This window comes from Bubalus kerabau, chromosome 9 (assembly GCF_029407905.1).
Source record: "Bubalus kerabau isolate K-KA32 ecotype Philippines breed swamp buffalo chromosome 9, PCC_UOA_SB_1v2, whole genome shotgun sequence".
Taxonomy (NCBI): Eukaryota; Metazoa; Chordata; class Mammalia; order Artiodactyla; family Bovidae; genus Bubalus; species Bubalus kerabau.
In genome coordinates, this window is record NC_073632.1 from 19679039 (window position 1) to 19693354 (window position 14316).

Consider the following 14316-nt stretch of genomic DNA (forward strand, 5'->3'; position numbering starts at 1 on the left):
CAACGTCTAATGTGTGCTGTGTGCATGTGTGCTAAGCATGTCAGTCATGTCTGACTCTTTGTGACCCCATGGACTGTAGCCCTCCAGGCTCCTCTGTCCATGGGATCCTCCAGGCAAGAATACTGGATGGGTTGCCATGCCCTCCTCCAGGGAATCTTCCTGAACCAGGGATCGAACCTGAATCTCCTGCATTGGCAGGCGAATTCTTTACAATTAGCACCACATGGGAAGCTCCCTGCTGCTGTTGCTAAGTCGCTTCAGTCATGTCTGACTCTGTGCGACCCCACAGACAGCAGCCCACCAGGCTCCCCCGTCCCTGGGATTCTCCAGGCAAGAACACTGGAGTGGGTTGCCATTTCCTTCTCCAATGCATGAAAGTGAAAAGTGAAAGTGAAGTCGCTCAGTCGTGTCTGACTCTTAGCGACCCCATGGACTGCAGCCCACCAGGCCCCTCCATCCATGGGATTTTCCAGGCAAGAGTACTGGAGTGGGGTGCCATTGCCTTCTCTGAGGAAGCTCCCTAATGTGTACTAAACAGGTTTTTTAAATTATGACAGCTGACGTGTTACAGGCAAGAATCCATAGGATTTTGAATAAAAGAGCCTGTGTGATTCTGGACAAGTCATCTAAGTTTTCCAAATCTTAGTTTACTAGGTTTTAAAAATAGGAACAGAAATACTGGCCTCCACAGAATTTTAAAATGAGAGAAACATGTGCAATGTATTTACATAAAATCAATTCATAAACTGGGAGCAACTACATGAAAGAGATTTTAGTTTGACAGACTTTCTTCTGTCTGATGCCAATTTTGCTGATCTTGGTAATACTATTTGCTTCTTAAGCACCTGCTGTACATTTGGCCCTCTGCTAAGGGCTCATAGCACACTTTCTTTAAAAAGCATTTTATGACAACCTTGAAAAGTTAAGTGTATTACTACTCTGAATACAGGACACATTTTCTAACACCTTAGTTTCTATTTGCTGCACACACAGCTGCTTCACCTGCTGTATTTAAGGACCGAAATGCTGAACCACTTCTGACTCACTTTTTTTTTTAATTGAAGTATAAATTATACTGTTGTGTTATATTATAATGTTAGATTATAATGTTGTGTTCTTACTTGTCTTTTAAAAACCAGCTTCAGCATCACCATACACCCCACAATGGGCTTAGAAAACATCCTTTTTGCTTCCTTATGGCAATTCCTACCTCCTATGAGAGTTTAGACAATATCACAGATAATTTAAGATACATAAGGACTTTTGGGGAAGGAGGAGAAAGAGAAAATCTGATTTTACACATATGATGAAAAAGCAGTGACCTAGGAGAATTGATGCTTTTGAACTGTGGTATTGGAGAAGACTCTTGAGAGTCCCTTGGACTGCAAGGAGATCCAACCAGTCCATTCTGAAGGAGATCAGCCCTGGGATTTCTTTGGAGGGAATGATGCTAAAGCTGAAACTCCAGTACTTTGGCCACCTCATGCGAAGAGTTGACTCATTGGAAAAGACTCTGATGCTGGGAGGGATTGGGGGCAGGAGGAGAAGGGGACGACAGAGGATGAGATGGCTGGATGGCATCACTGACTCGATGGACGTGAGTCTGAGTGAACTCCGGGAGTTGGTGATGGACAGGGAGGCCTGGCGTGCTGTGATTCATTGGGTCGCAAAGAGTCAGCCCCGACTGAGTGACTGAACTGAACTGAACTGAGGAGAAAAGGATCAAAGACAAAATTATAATTGTGGATCTGGGGATGAAAGATGTTAATGATATTATGGCAATGCAAAGGTAATTTTGGCTTCAGATTGTGAATTTTAAATCGTTATAACTAGGCTCAAACACATCTTTATTATTCAAAATAGGAACCATCACAATCAATACATTATTGCCAATGAGAAGTAAGTTTGGTGTTCCTGTAGAGTAAAAATCTGTACCTCGGGATTCAGCAAACTCTTGGAAAGCATTTTTTGCATCCTGCTGGTTGTCGAAGCATTTTCCCTGCAAAAAGTTGTTGAGGTGCTTGAACAAGTAGTGGTATGTTAGTGGTAGGTCAAGTGGATATGGCGGATGAGGTAAATTTTTGTAGACCAATTCATTCAACTTTTGAAGCATTGGTTGAGCATTGCTGTGGAGAAGAATTGAGCACTTTCTGTTGACCAATACCAGCTCAGGCATTGCAATTTTTGGTTCATCTCATTGATTTGCTGAGCATGCTTCTTAGATATAATGGTTTTGCAGCACATCACAATTCAATCAAGAAACAATTTCTTGTTGCATAGAGTAAAAGAAGATGATACTTCAAAATGATATGTTTTTTAATTTTTCAGTCAGCTCATGAGGCACCCACTTATTGAGTTTTATTCACCTTTCCAATCTGCTTCAAATGCCAAACAATCATTGAATGGTCAACGTTGAGCTCTTTGGCAACTTCTCATTTAGTTGTAAGAGGATCAGCTTCAATTCAACGATCAGCTGGTCGTTGTCAGCTTCCAATGCTGAGCTACTGCACTCTCATCTTCAAGACTCTCATCTCCTTTGCAAAGCTTCTTGAATCACTGCTGCGCTGTACCTTCATTGGCAGTTCCCCAGCCAAATTCATCGTTGATGTTGTAAGCTGTCTCTGCTGCTTTATGGCCCATTTTGAACCCAAATAAGAAAAATCACTTGAATTTGTTTTTTGTCTCACATCATTTCCATGGTCTAAAATAAACTACAAGTAGTAAGTCATTAGCTAAAAACCATAAAGCAAGAAATGAACATTAACATAGAGAATAGACTTACAGACGCGGGGAGAGGGGAGGAGAAGGTGAGATGTGTGGAAAGAGTAACATGGAAATTTACATTACCATATATTAAATAGATAGCCAATGGAAATTTGCTGTATGGTTCAGGAAACTCAAACAGGAGCTCTGTATCAACCTAGAGGGGTGGGATGCGGAGGGAGATGGGAGGGAGTTTCCAAAAGGAGGGGATAGATGTATACCTATGACTGATTCATGCTGAGGTTTGACAGAAAACAACAAAATTCTGTAAAGCAATTATCCTTCAATAAAAAATAAACTAATTTAAAAAATTATGTGTAACATAATCAGATTCATTTAAGAATGTGTTCCAGTATCAAAGGTCAAATTTCAACAAAGCAAAAACCACCATTACTTTTCAGTTCAGTCTCTCAGTCATGTCCAACTCTTTGCAACCCCATGGACCGCAACACATCAGGCCTCCCTGTCCATTACCAACTCCCAGAGTTCACTCAAACTCAAGTCCATCGCATAGGTGATGCCATCCAACCATCTCATCCTCTGTTGTCCCCTTCTCCTCCTGCCTTCAGTCTTTCCCAGCAGCATCAGGGTCTTTTTCAACAAAGCAAAAACCACCATACTTTTGCTCCAACCATAATACTATTCATAAAGAAAACAAAAAACAAAAAACTGTCCCTTTAAAACTGTACCTCTTTTGCTGTATTTTGTATTTGCTTTATTTTTTTTTTAGGTTTTCCCATATATCAACATGAATCCACCACGGGTGTATACGTGTTCCCAATCCTGAACCTCCCTCTCACCTCCCTCCCCATACCATCCCTCTGTATTTGGTTTAGAATTGTGGGAGCAAGTGCTTCCCTTGATGCTTTGTAGACTTCCGTCTCTAATTTTCTGGGTGAAAGACACATTCTTCTGAATGACGATGGGGGTACTACGTGAAAGGTACAAAAGACAACAGCACGTCTCCTTTTTCTCCTTCTGCTGTGGTTCAGAGGCTGGGCTGAAGGCAGAACTCTGTGGTCCTGCTCCTCCACCTCCCACTCCATTGAGATGCAACATGTTGGCTGGATGAGGCCTTACCTCACACTGCAGGCTTGAGGGGAACCCAGCGAACCCTTCTTGTGCTCTGGATTAAAACACTTGTGTATGTGTGTTTCTTTTTACAAAGAATAATTGTTAGCCTTCAAAAACCCTATAACATGTGGGGAGGAAATAGTAAGAGTGTGAATGAGGAAATGAATCTCAACACAGAGACTCATTCTCATGCTGCTCAATTACAGAGAAATCTCCCTGGTGTGGTTTTGCTGAGACCAAATATCAGCTATGGTCACGAACCATCTTTTAAGTAAGGGAGACCCATGATGACCTTCAAGGCCCTGGGCACCTTTCACCTTTGCCTCTGATGGGAGGCATAGCATAAAATATGCATATAAGTTTTATCTGTGTTGGCATAGAGGTACATATGTTGATGTTATGTATTGGATATTTTATTTGCCTTAATCCTTCTGATTATAAAAGAAATAAAAACACTTTCATGGTCTCTTACAAGTATGATGACATTTGGAACTGTGTCTGCTTTGCATAATGGGTAAATATCTTACTTTTCAGATGATGAACTTCTATAACTATGTTCATAAGTGATAATTCTCAAATTAGGCTGCTTTTATCACATTTTGATATCAGGGTTACAATACCTTGATAAAAATAATAGAGAATTTTCCTTTTATTTCTATGTTTGGGAATAAACTCACTGTAGGAACCATCTTTTCTCCAAATTAAAACCTACCTATAAAATTGTTTGTGCCCAAATGTTTGAAGAGGAAGTTCTTAAACAACTGATTTTCATTCCTTTTTGGTTTATAGCCTATTCTGAGTTTTTTCTTCTGTGTAAACCAGTTTCCCTAGGAATGTCATCTATTTTACCATTTTTTTGCATTTATCAGTCATTTAAACATTTCATGTTCCCCAAACTCTTATGCGCTCCAGAGTTGTGGTTATCTAATACATTTTATTCTTACAGCTCATACGGTTTTCTTTCTCTTTTCCTTGATTTTCTGTGCTAAAGAGTTGGTTATTTTAATCACTGTTTAAAGTGAGATCTTTGAAGTTTATTGATCAGATCTTTTGCTTTTTCTTAATTTTTGTGTCTGCTTTTATCTTCATTATTCCTTTTTCTCACTTTTCTTTGCTTTTATAAAAATAGTTTCCTGGATAGAATGCTTAGTTCATTTACTTATCTTATTTATTAATAATGAAATAATTGGTGCCCTAGTGGTGAAGAATCTGCCTACAATTTCAGGAAATGCAAGAGACATGGGTCTCATCCCTCAGATGGGAAGATTCCTTGGAGCAAGAAGTGGCAATCCACTCCAGTATTCTTGACTGGAAAATTCCATGGACAGAGGAGCCTAGCGGGCTACAGTCTATGGGGCCGACTGAGCACACACACACACAATTTAAATAATATATTTTCTTCTGATTATAGTTTTGGCCGCATGCTGTAAACTTTTTAAACAGTATTTTCTTTGGTGATTTCTGAAAAGTCTCTGTCGTTTTAATTTCCTCACAATCCAAGAAATGTTTAGCAGATTTCCTTTTTTTTAAAAAAAAAGTCTGCATCTGTGTCTCCTTTTGAGAGAATAGCACTGAAACATGTACATGACCATATGTAAAATAGATGACCAGTGCAAGTTCGAAGCATGAAGCAGGGCACCCAAAGCCAGTGCTCTGGGACAACCCGGAGGGATAGGGTGGGGAGGGAAGTGGAGGGAGGAAGGGGGGGGACACATGTATACCTGTGGCTGATTCATGTTGATGTATGGCAAAAACCATCACAATATTTTAATGTAAGTATCTTCCAATTAAAATATTGCAATTAAAATAAAGTAATTAATTTTAAACGTTCTAGCTTATTGATTTTCTTGTCATTAAATTTTTTAAAAAATAAATCTCTTTCCCAAAGAAGACATAAAGAAGGCCACCCAGCATATGAAAAGATGCTCAGCATCACTAATCAGGGAAATGCAAATCAAAACCACAATGAGAAATTACTTCTCACGTGTCAGAATGGCTACTATTAAAAGGAAAAGAAATAACAAGTGTCTACAATTATGTCAAGAAATGGAAACACTCGTGCACTTCTGGTGGGAATGTAAACTGATGCAGCTGCTATAAAAAGCAGTATAGTGATTCTTCAAAAAATTAAAAATAAAACTACCATAATTCAGAGAAAATTAAGACCCTAGTTCAAGAAGATACTTGTATCCCTATGTTCATAGTAACGCTATTAACAGTAACCAAGATATAGGAACAATCTAAATGTCCCTCAACAGATAAATGGATAAATATGTGTTGCATATGCAGAGTGAAATATTGCTCAGCCATAAAAAAAGAATGAATGATGCCACTAATCGCAACATGGATAGACCTTGAAGGTATTATGCGAAGCTAAATAAGTCAGACAGAGAAAGAGAAATACTGTATGATTTCACTAATATGTGGAATCTAAAACAAACAAACAAAATTAAGCTAAACTAATAAACACACAGAACAAATTGTTGGCTGCATGGAGTGGGGTGGGGGGTGGGGGCTGGGAGTGGGACAAATTGGTGAAGAAAATCAAAAGATATATATTTCCAGGTATAAAATTAAGAAGTTATGGGATGTAATGTACAGTGCGGTATATAGTCAGTAATGTTACTGTACATATTTGAAAGTTTCTCAGTGTAAATATACAAAATTTTCATCACAAGAAAGTATAATTTTTAACTTTGTATGACAGAAGATAACTATGCTTATTATCTTGTTAACTTGTATGTCAAATCATTGTGCTGTACACTTGGAACTAATGTTGTATGTCAATTATACTTCGATAAAAAATTAATCAATATATTTCTATTTTCATTTAATCATATTAAAATTTCATTTAATCATATTAAAAATTTAATCTTTATTGAAATAAGATTAACATCATAATTTTAATATGATTAAATAAAAATTATTCATTTCTTCAACATGCTAAGTTAGTACAAAATGTCCTGCTGTAGGAATAAGTATTTTCTGCTTTGGAATTTACTAAGATTTTCTTTCAGACTGAGAATTTTTAAATGATCTGAAGACACTGGAAAATAAGATGCATTCTCTAGACAGTAAAAGTTCAATATAAATCTTTTATTCTGCTTCATGATTTGTACTATTTAGATTTTGTGTATCCTAAATGCTTATATTTTTGCCGCATTAATTAGTCAAAGATCAAGGGAAATGTTAAAAATCTCTCCAGGTCTATGTTTTTACAAATGATGTCTTTTGTTATTCGGTGTTTTTTTTTTCTTTATGTGTCTCGATGTGACGCGTTCAGTCATTAATGTTCACAAAAATTTTACATCTATGTAATGATTTGGACTCTTGGTCAACATAACAATTACTTCAATCCCATAACTGCCATTTTTCATCCTACGTTAGTTATTTTTTGCCTTATATTAACTATTGCTTTCTTTTTATTTACCTACCATCTGATACTTAATTTTTTGTTATCAGTTTTCAGTATATTTCGTAAGCTTGTCCTATCAGTGAATATGGTTTCTGACTCAGTATAAATCATTTCCTTTTGTTTTTTGTTTCTTTGAAATATGTAACCCATTCACATGTTTCTCAAAACAAATATTAAAGCTTCTATCATTTGTTTCTAAGCCATCTGGTTTGGTTTTTTAATTTTTTGTTTTTGTTTCTAGAGAGTTTTTTATGGTTGTTCTTTTGATATATGAGTTATTCTTTTCTGTTCCTTTGTTCTGATCTTTCCTACAATTTTGAAAGCTGTATACTTTGGTTTTCATTTTGCTTGACTTTTAAACTTGCATCTGGTAAAAGTAGCTTTTTCTTTTTTTTTTTCTGATTACTAGATACAAAAATGAATTGTTATCTTTTGAATACTTGAACCAATTATGTTTAAGACATTTTTTCTCCTCCCTACATTTTGAATTTTCAGTATTTTTTAGTGTAATTATTTCAAATATAGACTATTACCATTTCATTACTTTTATCTTACATTAGTAAATTCTTTTTAACATTTACATTTAGTTTTTAACAGATGTTCCCCTCTCTTTTCCGTACTTTTACAGTTTTTTACAGAGGGAGAGGTTCACATGTATGCGTACGGTTTATGAATTTCTCGCTGTTGGACTTAGGTGTGAGGACTTAGGTGTGAGGTCCTGATCAGTTGAAACACACCTTCAAGCTCTTTTTAGGTTAAGAAGAGACCAGCAGTGCTCTCTCTGCTCCACAGCATCTCTGAATACGTTCTTTGGATTCATGCAGGCATCAATGACAACTTGACTCTCTTCAAGTTCTTGGGACACAATCTTTTCCATCAAAAGCCTGGAAGCTTTGTATCATTGTCTTTGGCCTGTTACTATGATAGTAAATTCATCGGATGCTAACCTTAATTTCCTCTTATTTAATTATATCAGCATGGTACTGCTAACCATATGTTTTATCTGGCTGTTTGAGGATCAGGTTGAACTGGTAACACTTTGTAGCCTACTCCTATCCCCCCTAACACATACACACACAAACACACAAACATACAAACACACTCTAACTGGTAATCAATTCATTCGTTATTCAATTATTCAGCATGCTTTTTAAGTTAATACAAAATGTCCTGCCATAGGAATAAGGGTACAAAACAGGATGCTCTCTTCCCATGATCAGGAATACTGCAGAGAATCCTGGGAGGCTCACCCTCCAGGCAGGCCAGGAGGTATGTGGCACAGAGCAATGCTCGTGAGGACTCCTTATCTCTCCTGGGACTTCCTAATAGACTGTGAAGAAGGGTTCTGCCCCATCTTTGCTTTCTAAGTCTGGTCTTTGTTGTTACTGAAAAATCTCTCTGTCCAAAGTTTTAATATGTTCAGTCATGTTTCTACAGAATCTTTAATTCCCCACTGCCAATGATCCTATTTTCATTTTAAATTTTTATGTCTTGTTTACCATGGATTTTCATTCTTTTTAACTTGCTGCTGCTGCTAAGTCGCTTCAGTCGTGTCCGACTCTGTGCGACCCCATAGACAGCAGCCCACCAGGCTTCCCCGTCCCTGGGATTCTCCAGGCAAGAACACTGGAGTGGGTTGCCATTTCCTTTGAAAGTGAAAAGTGAAAAGTGAAAGTGAAGTCGCTCAGTCGTGTCCGACTCTTAGCGACCTCATGGACTGTAGCCCACCAGGCTCCTCCATCCATGGGATTTTCCAGGCAAGAGTACTGGAGTGGGGTGCCATTGCCTTTAACTTGCTTAAAGAATGCATGAACATATTGTTTATCTTAATTACTGAATTTTTTCGTACCCCCTAATTTCTGCATCACTGATTCCATGGATATGAACTTGGGTAAACTCTCAGCGGTGGTGAAAGACAGGGAAGCCTGGCGTGCCACAATCCATGGGGTCACAAAGAGTCAGACATGACTTGGAGAATGAACACTAACAAATTTCTGCATCCCCCTAATCCTGGCACACGTTACTAAGCCTTCCAAAGCTGGCCCACATTCACCTTTCCTGCACTCCTCTTTGTGACTCATCCTGATGCTAAACAGTCATTCCTTTTATAAATTTATTTTTATCGAGGTATAATGAACATACCTGGCAATTAATACTTTAAAAGTATAAATCAGATTTTTAGTATGCTCACAAAATTGTGCAACCATCACAGCTATATAATTCCAGGCCATTTTAAGTAGCCCGGAGAGAAATCCCAAAGCCATTAGCAGTCACTTTCCTTGGCAATTACTCATCTACTTTCTGTCTCTATGGATTTGCCCACTAAGCAGTGGAGATAAGTGTATCCTTGCCTTCTCCTTTCACCTGGAATATTCTTCCCCTTCCAATTTTTTTCCCCTCTTTTCTGTGGCACAAAATCGTACTCATTTTTTTAAGACCTGTATTAACTCTTACTGACATTTCCTCTAGCCTTGCATGCACAGCCCTGTTTGTGCATTGCTGCAACACCTCTAACATTGGGTTGCCACCATCTGTCTGTCCTTACTCACTGCTGAGTTCTTTGAAAGTAAACTTAAAAAGTACAAACAATTTGTTCAATTTCATGTTTTACATGACCAGCATCCACACTCCTATTAAAATATGCTCCTTCTATTTTACTCCTTTGAAAAACTACTTCTCCCACTCAAATTATTTGCCTTCTCAGAGCTGGTCTGTGAAGTGGCCAGAAACTGGCCACTCATATTGGATGTGTGAGAATCAAAATACCCTGTACTCTCGGCTTCTGTTACGGGTTCAAACTTTGGTTACATGACCCAATCAGGGCGAATCAGAACACTTTGCTAGAATATTTACATATTGGTGACACAAGTCTTTTCTTTCTTCTTGTTCAGCTCAGTTCACTCAATCATGTCCGACTCCTTGTGACCCCATGGACTGCGGCACACCAGGCTTCCTGTCCATCACTAACTCCAGGAGCTTGTTCAAACTCATGTCTGAGTCAGTGATACCAGCCAGCCATCTCATCCTCTGTCGTCCCCTTCTCCTCCTGCCTTTAATCTTTCCCAGCATCAGGATCTTTTCCAATGAGTCCATTCTTTGTATCAGGTGGCCAAAGTATTGGGCAGCTTCAGCATCAGTCCTTCCAATGAATATTCAGGACTGATCTCCTTTAGGATGGACTGGTTGGATCTCCTAGCAGCCCAAGAGACTCTCAAGAGTCTTCTCCAACACCACAGTTCAAAAGCATCAATTCAATTCTTTGACACTCAGCTTTCTTTATGGTCCAACTCACACATCCATACATGACTACTGGAAAAACCATAGCTTTGACCACGTGGAACTTTGTTGGCAAAGTAATGTCTCTGCTTTTTAATATGCTGTCTAGATTGGTCATAGTTTTCTTCCAAGGAGCAAGAGTCTTTTAATTTCATGGTTGCAGTCACCATCTACAGTGATTTTGGAGACCAAGAACATGATGTCTGTCACTGTTTCCATTGTTTCCCCATCTATTTGCCATGAAGTGATGGGACTGGATGCCATGATCTTAGTTTTTTGCAAGTTGAGTTTTAAGCCAGATTTTCCATTCTCTTCTTTCAGTTTCATCAAATGGCTCTTTAGTTCCTCTTTGTTTTCTGCCATAAGGGTGGTGTCATCTGCATATCTGAGGTTATTGACATTTCTCCCAGCAATCTCGGTTCCAGCTTGTGCTTCATCCACTTTGGACTCACATGATTTACTCTGCATATAAGTTAAAGAAGCAAGGAGACAACATTCAGTCTTGACGTGCTTCTGTCCCAATGGGGAACCAGTCCGTCCTTCCATATTTCTTTCTAACTGTTGTTTCTTGACCTGCATACAGATTTCGCAGGAGTCAGGTAAGGTGGTCTGGTATTCCCATCTCTTGAAGAACTTTCCACAATTTGCTGTGATCCACACAGTCAAAGGTTTTAGTGTAGTCAAAGAAGCTGAAGTAGATGTTTTTCTGGAATTCTCTCACTTTTTCTATTATCCAATGGATGTTGGCAAGTTGATCTCTTGTTCCTCTGCCTCTTCTAAATCCAGCTTGAACATTTGCAAGTTTTTGGTTCATGTACGGTTGAAGCCTGCCTTGGAGAATTTTGAGCATTACTTTGCTAGTGTGTGAGATGAGTACAATTATGCAATAGCTGAAATTTCTTTGACATTGCCTTTCTTTGGGATTGGGATGAAAACTGACTTTTTCCAGTCCTGTGGCCACTGCTGAGTTTTCCAAATTTGCTGGCATATTGAGTACAGCACTTTCAAAGCATCATATTTTAGGATTTGAAAGAGCTTAGTTGGAATTCCATCACTCCGTTAGTTTTGTTCATAGTGATTCTTCCTAAGGCTCACTTGACTTTGCATTCCAGGATATCTGGCTCTAGGTAAGTGATGACACCATCATGATATTCTGGGCCATTAAGATCTTTTTTGTATAATTCTTCTGTGTATTCTTGCCACCTCTCCTTAAGATCTTCTGCTTCTGTTAGGTCCATACTGTTTCTGTCCTTTATTGTGCTCATCTTTGCATGAAATGTTCCCTTGGTATCTCTAATTTTCTGGAGAAGATCTCTAATCTTTCCCATTCCCATCGTTTACCTTTATTTCTTTGCATTGATCACTTAGGAAGGCCTTCTTATCTCTCCTTGCTATTTTTTGGAACTCTGCATTCAGATGGATGTATCTTTCCTTTTCTCCTCTGCCTTTCGCTTCTCTTCTTTTCTCAGCTATTTGTAAGCCCTCTTTAGACAAACATTCTGCCTTTTTGCATTTCTTTTTCTTGGGGATAGTAATGATAACCACCTCCTGTACAATGTTATGAACCTACATCCATCATTCTTCAGGCACGCTATCTATCGGATCTAATCCCTTGGATCTGTTTGTCACTTACACTATTGTAAGGGGTTTGATTTTGGTCATACCTGAATGGTCTAGGGGTTTTCCCTACTTTCTTCAGTTTAAGTCTGAATTTGGCAATAAGAAGTTCATGATCTGAGCCACAGTCAGCTCCTGGTCATTTTTGCTGACTGAATAGAACTTCTCCATCAGTTCAGTTCAGTTCAGTCGCTCAGTCTTGTCCAACTGTTTGTGACCCTATAAAGCGCAGCACACCAGGCCTCCCTGTCCATCACCAACTCACAGAGGCCACCCAAACCCATGTCCATTGAGTCAGTGATGCCATCCAACCATCTCATCCTCTGTCAACCCCTTCTCCTCTTGCCCTCAATCTTTCCCAGCATCAGGGTCTTTTCAAATGAGTCAGATCTTTGCATCAGCTGGCCAAAGTATTGGAGTTTCAGCTTTAGCATCAGTCCTTCCAATGAATATTCAGGACTGATTTCCCTTAGGGTGGACTGGTTGGATCTCCTTGCAGTCCAAGGGACTCTCAAGAGTCTTCTCCAACACCACAGTTCAAAAGCATCAATTCTTTGGCACTCAGCTTTCTTTATAGTCCAACTCTCACGTCCATACATGACCACTGAAGAAACCATAGCCTTGACTAGACGGACCTTTGTTGACAAAGTAATGTCTCTGCTTTTCAATATGCTGTCTAGGTTGATCATAGCTTTACTTCCAAGGAGTAAGTGTCTTTTAATTTCATATCTGGCTTCAAAGAGTATAACCAATATGATTTCGGTATTGACCATGTGGTGACGTCCCTGTGCTGAGTTGTCTCTTGTGTTGTTGGAAGAGGGTGTTGGCTATGACCAGTGCGTTCTCTTGGCAAAGCTCTGTTAGCCTTTGCCCTGCTTCAGTTTGTACTCCAAGGCCAAACCTTCCTGTTACTGCAGGTATCTTTTGACTTCCTACTTTTACATTCCAGTCCCCTATGATGAAAAGGACATCTATTTGGCATTAGTTCTAGAACGTCTTATAGGTCATCACAGAACCATTCAACTTCAGCTTCTTCAGCATTAATGGTTGGAACATGGACTGGGATTACTGATACTGAATGGTTTGCTTTGGGAAAGAATAGAGATCATTCTGTCATTTTTGAGATTGCACCCAAGGTACTGCATTTCAGACGTTTTTGTTAACTGTGAGAGCTACTCTTTCCTCTAAGGGATTCTTGCCCATGGTAGTAGAGTTTCATCTGAATTAAATTTGCCCGTTATGGTCCATTTTAATATACTGATTCCTAAAATGTCGATGGCTCACTCTTGCCATCTCCTGTTTGGCCACTTCCAATTTACCTTGATCCATGACTCTAATAATCCAGGTTCCTATGCAATATTATTCTTTATAGGATTGGACTTCATTTCCATCCCCATTCACATCTGCAAGTGGGTTTTTTTTTTTTTTTCCCTTTGGCCCAGCCTCTTTCCTCTTGGGTCAAAAGCTATAGAACTATGACTTAGATTATCCCTGTGTGTAGAGATAATGAGACAAGTTTACCAAGAGGAGATGAGATGAGAAACAGAGGGAAAAAGGAATCTTTAAATCATCTTTCAATTCCCTGGAGAGAGAGATAAATGTCTAAGGGCAGAATCCCCTCTTTCCTTACATCATGTGAACTATTTGATTCCTCTAGAGGAACACAGTATTATGCCCATTAACTACAATATTTTTGTATTCATTTTCTAAGTACTTATCTAGGCTAATTTCCACAGACAAATACTCAATAGGTGTTTTTAATTTTTTATATTTATTTATCTGGCTGTGCTAGGTCTTATTTGCTGCATGTGAGTACTTTGACCTTCACTGTGCCTTGTGGAATCTAGTTCCCTGACCAGCAATTGAACCCAAGCTCCCCACCTTGTGAGCACGAAGTCTTGTTCACTGAACCACCAGGGAAGTCCCATTCAAGAGGTGTTTTTAATACACTAGCTGTTAATGTCACAGCTTCGTCTCTGTAGTTGTATCCATCTTACCTAGCTTGACTCCCTAGCATCTGACGACTGATCCGCTTCATACGTTTCCCTTTCATTTTCCCCAAACCACAAATGTTTGGAGTCACCACTGGAAACGTGTTCCAACATGATATTTCTCCTACCAGTTTTACTCCCAGACTGGTTTATTAGGACTAAACTGGGGGTGGGGGTGGG

The 14316-nt window shown here is 39.0% G+C and overlaps 1 long non-coding RNA gene across 1 annotated transcript in view; it reads right to left on the minus strand.

Annotated features, from left to right (window-relative positions):
• Positions 1–2389: 2389 nt before the first annotated feature.
• LOC129659961 (uncharacterized) overlaps positions 2390–14316 on the minus strand; it is a 30922-nt gene continuing 18995 nt past the window's right edge. The window contains exon 3 of the long non-coding RNA XR_008718259.1: positions 2390–2627. This is a non-coding gene — a long non-coding RNA (uncharacterized LOC129659961). The remainder of the gene's footprint in view (positions 2628–14316) is intronic.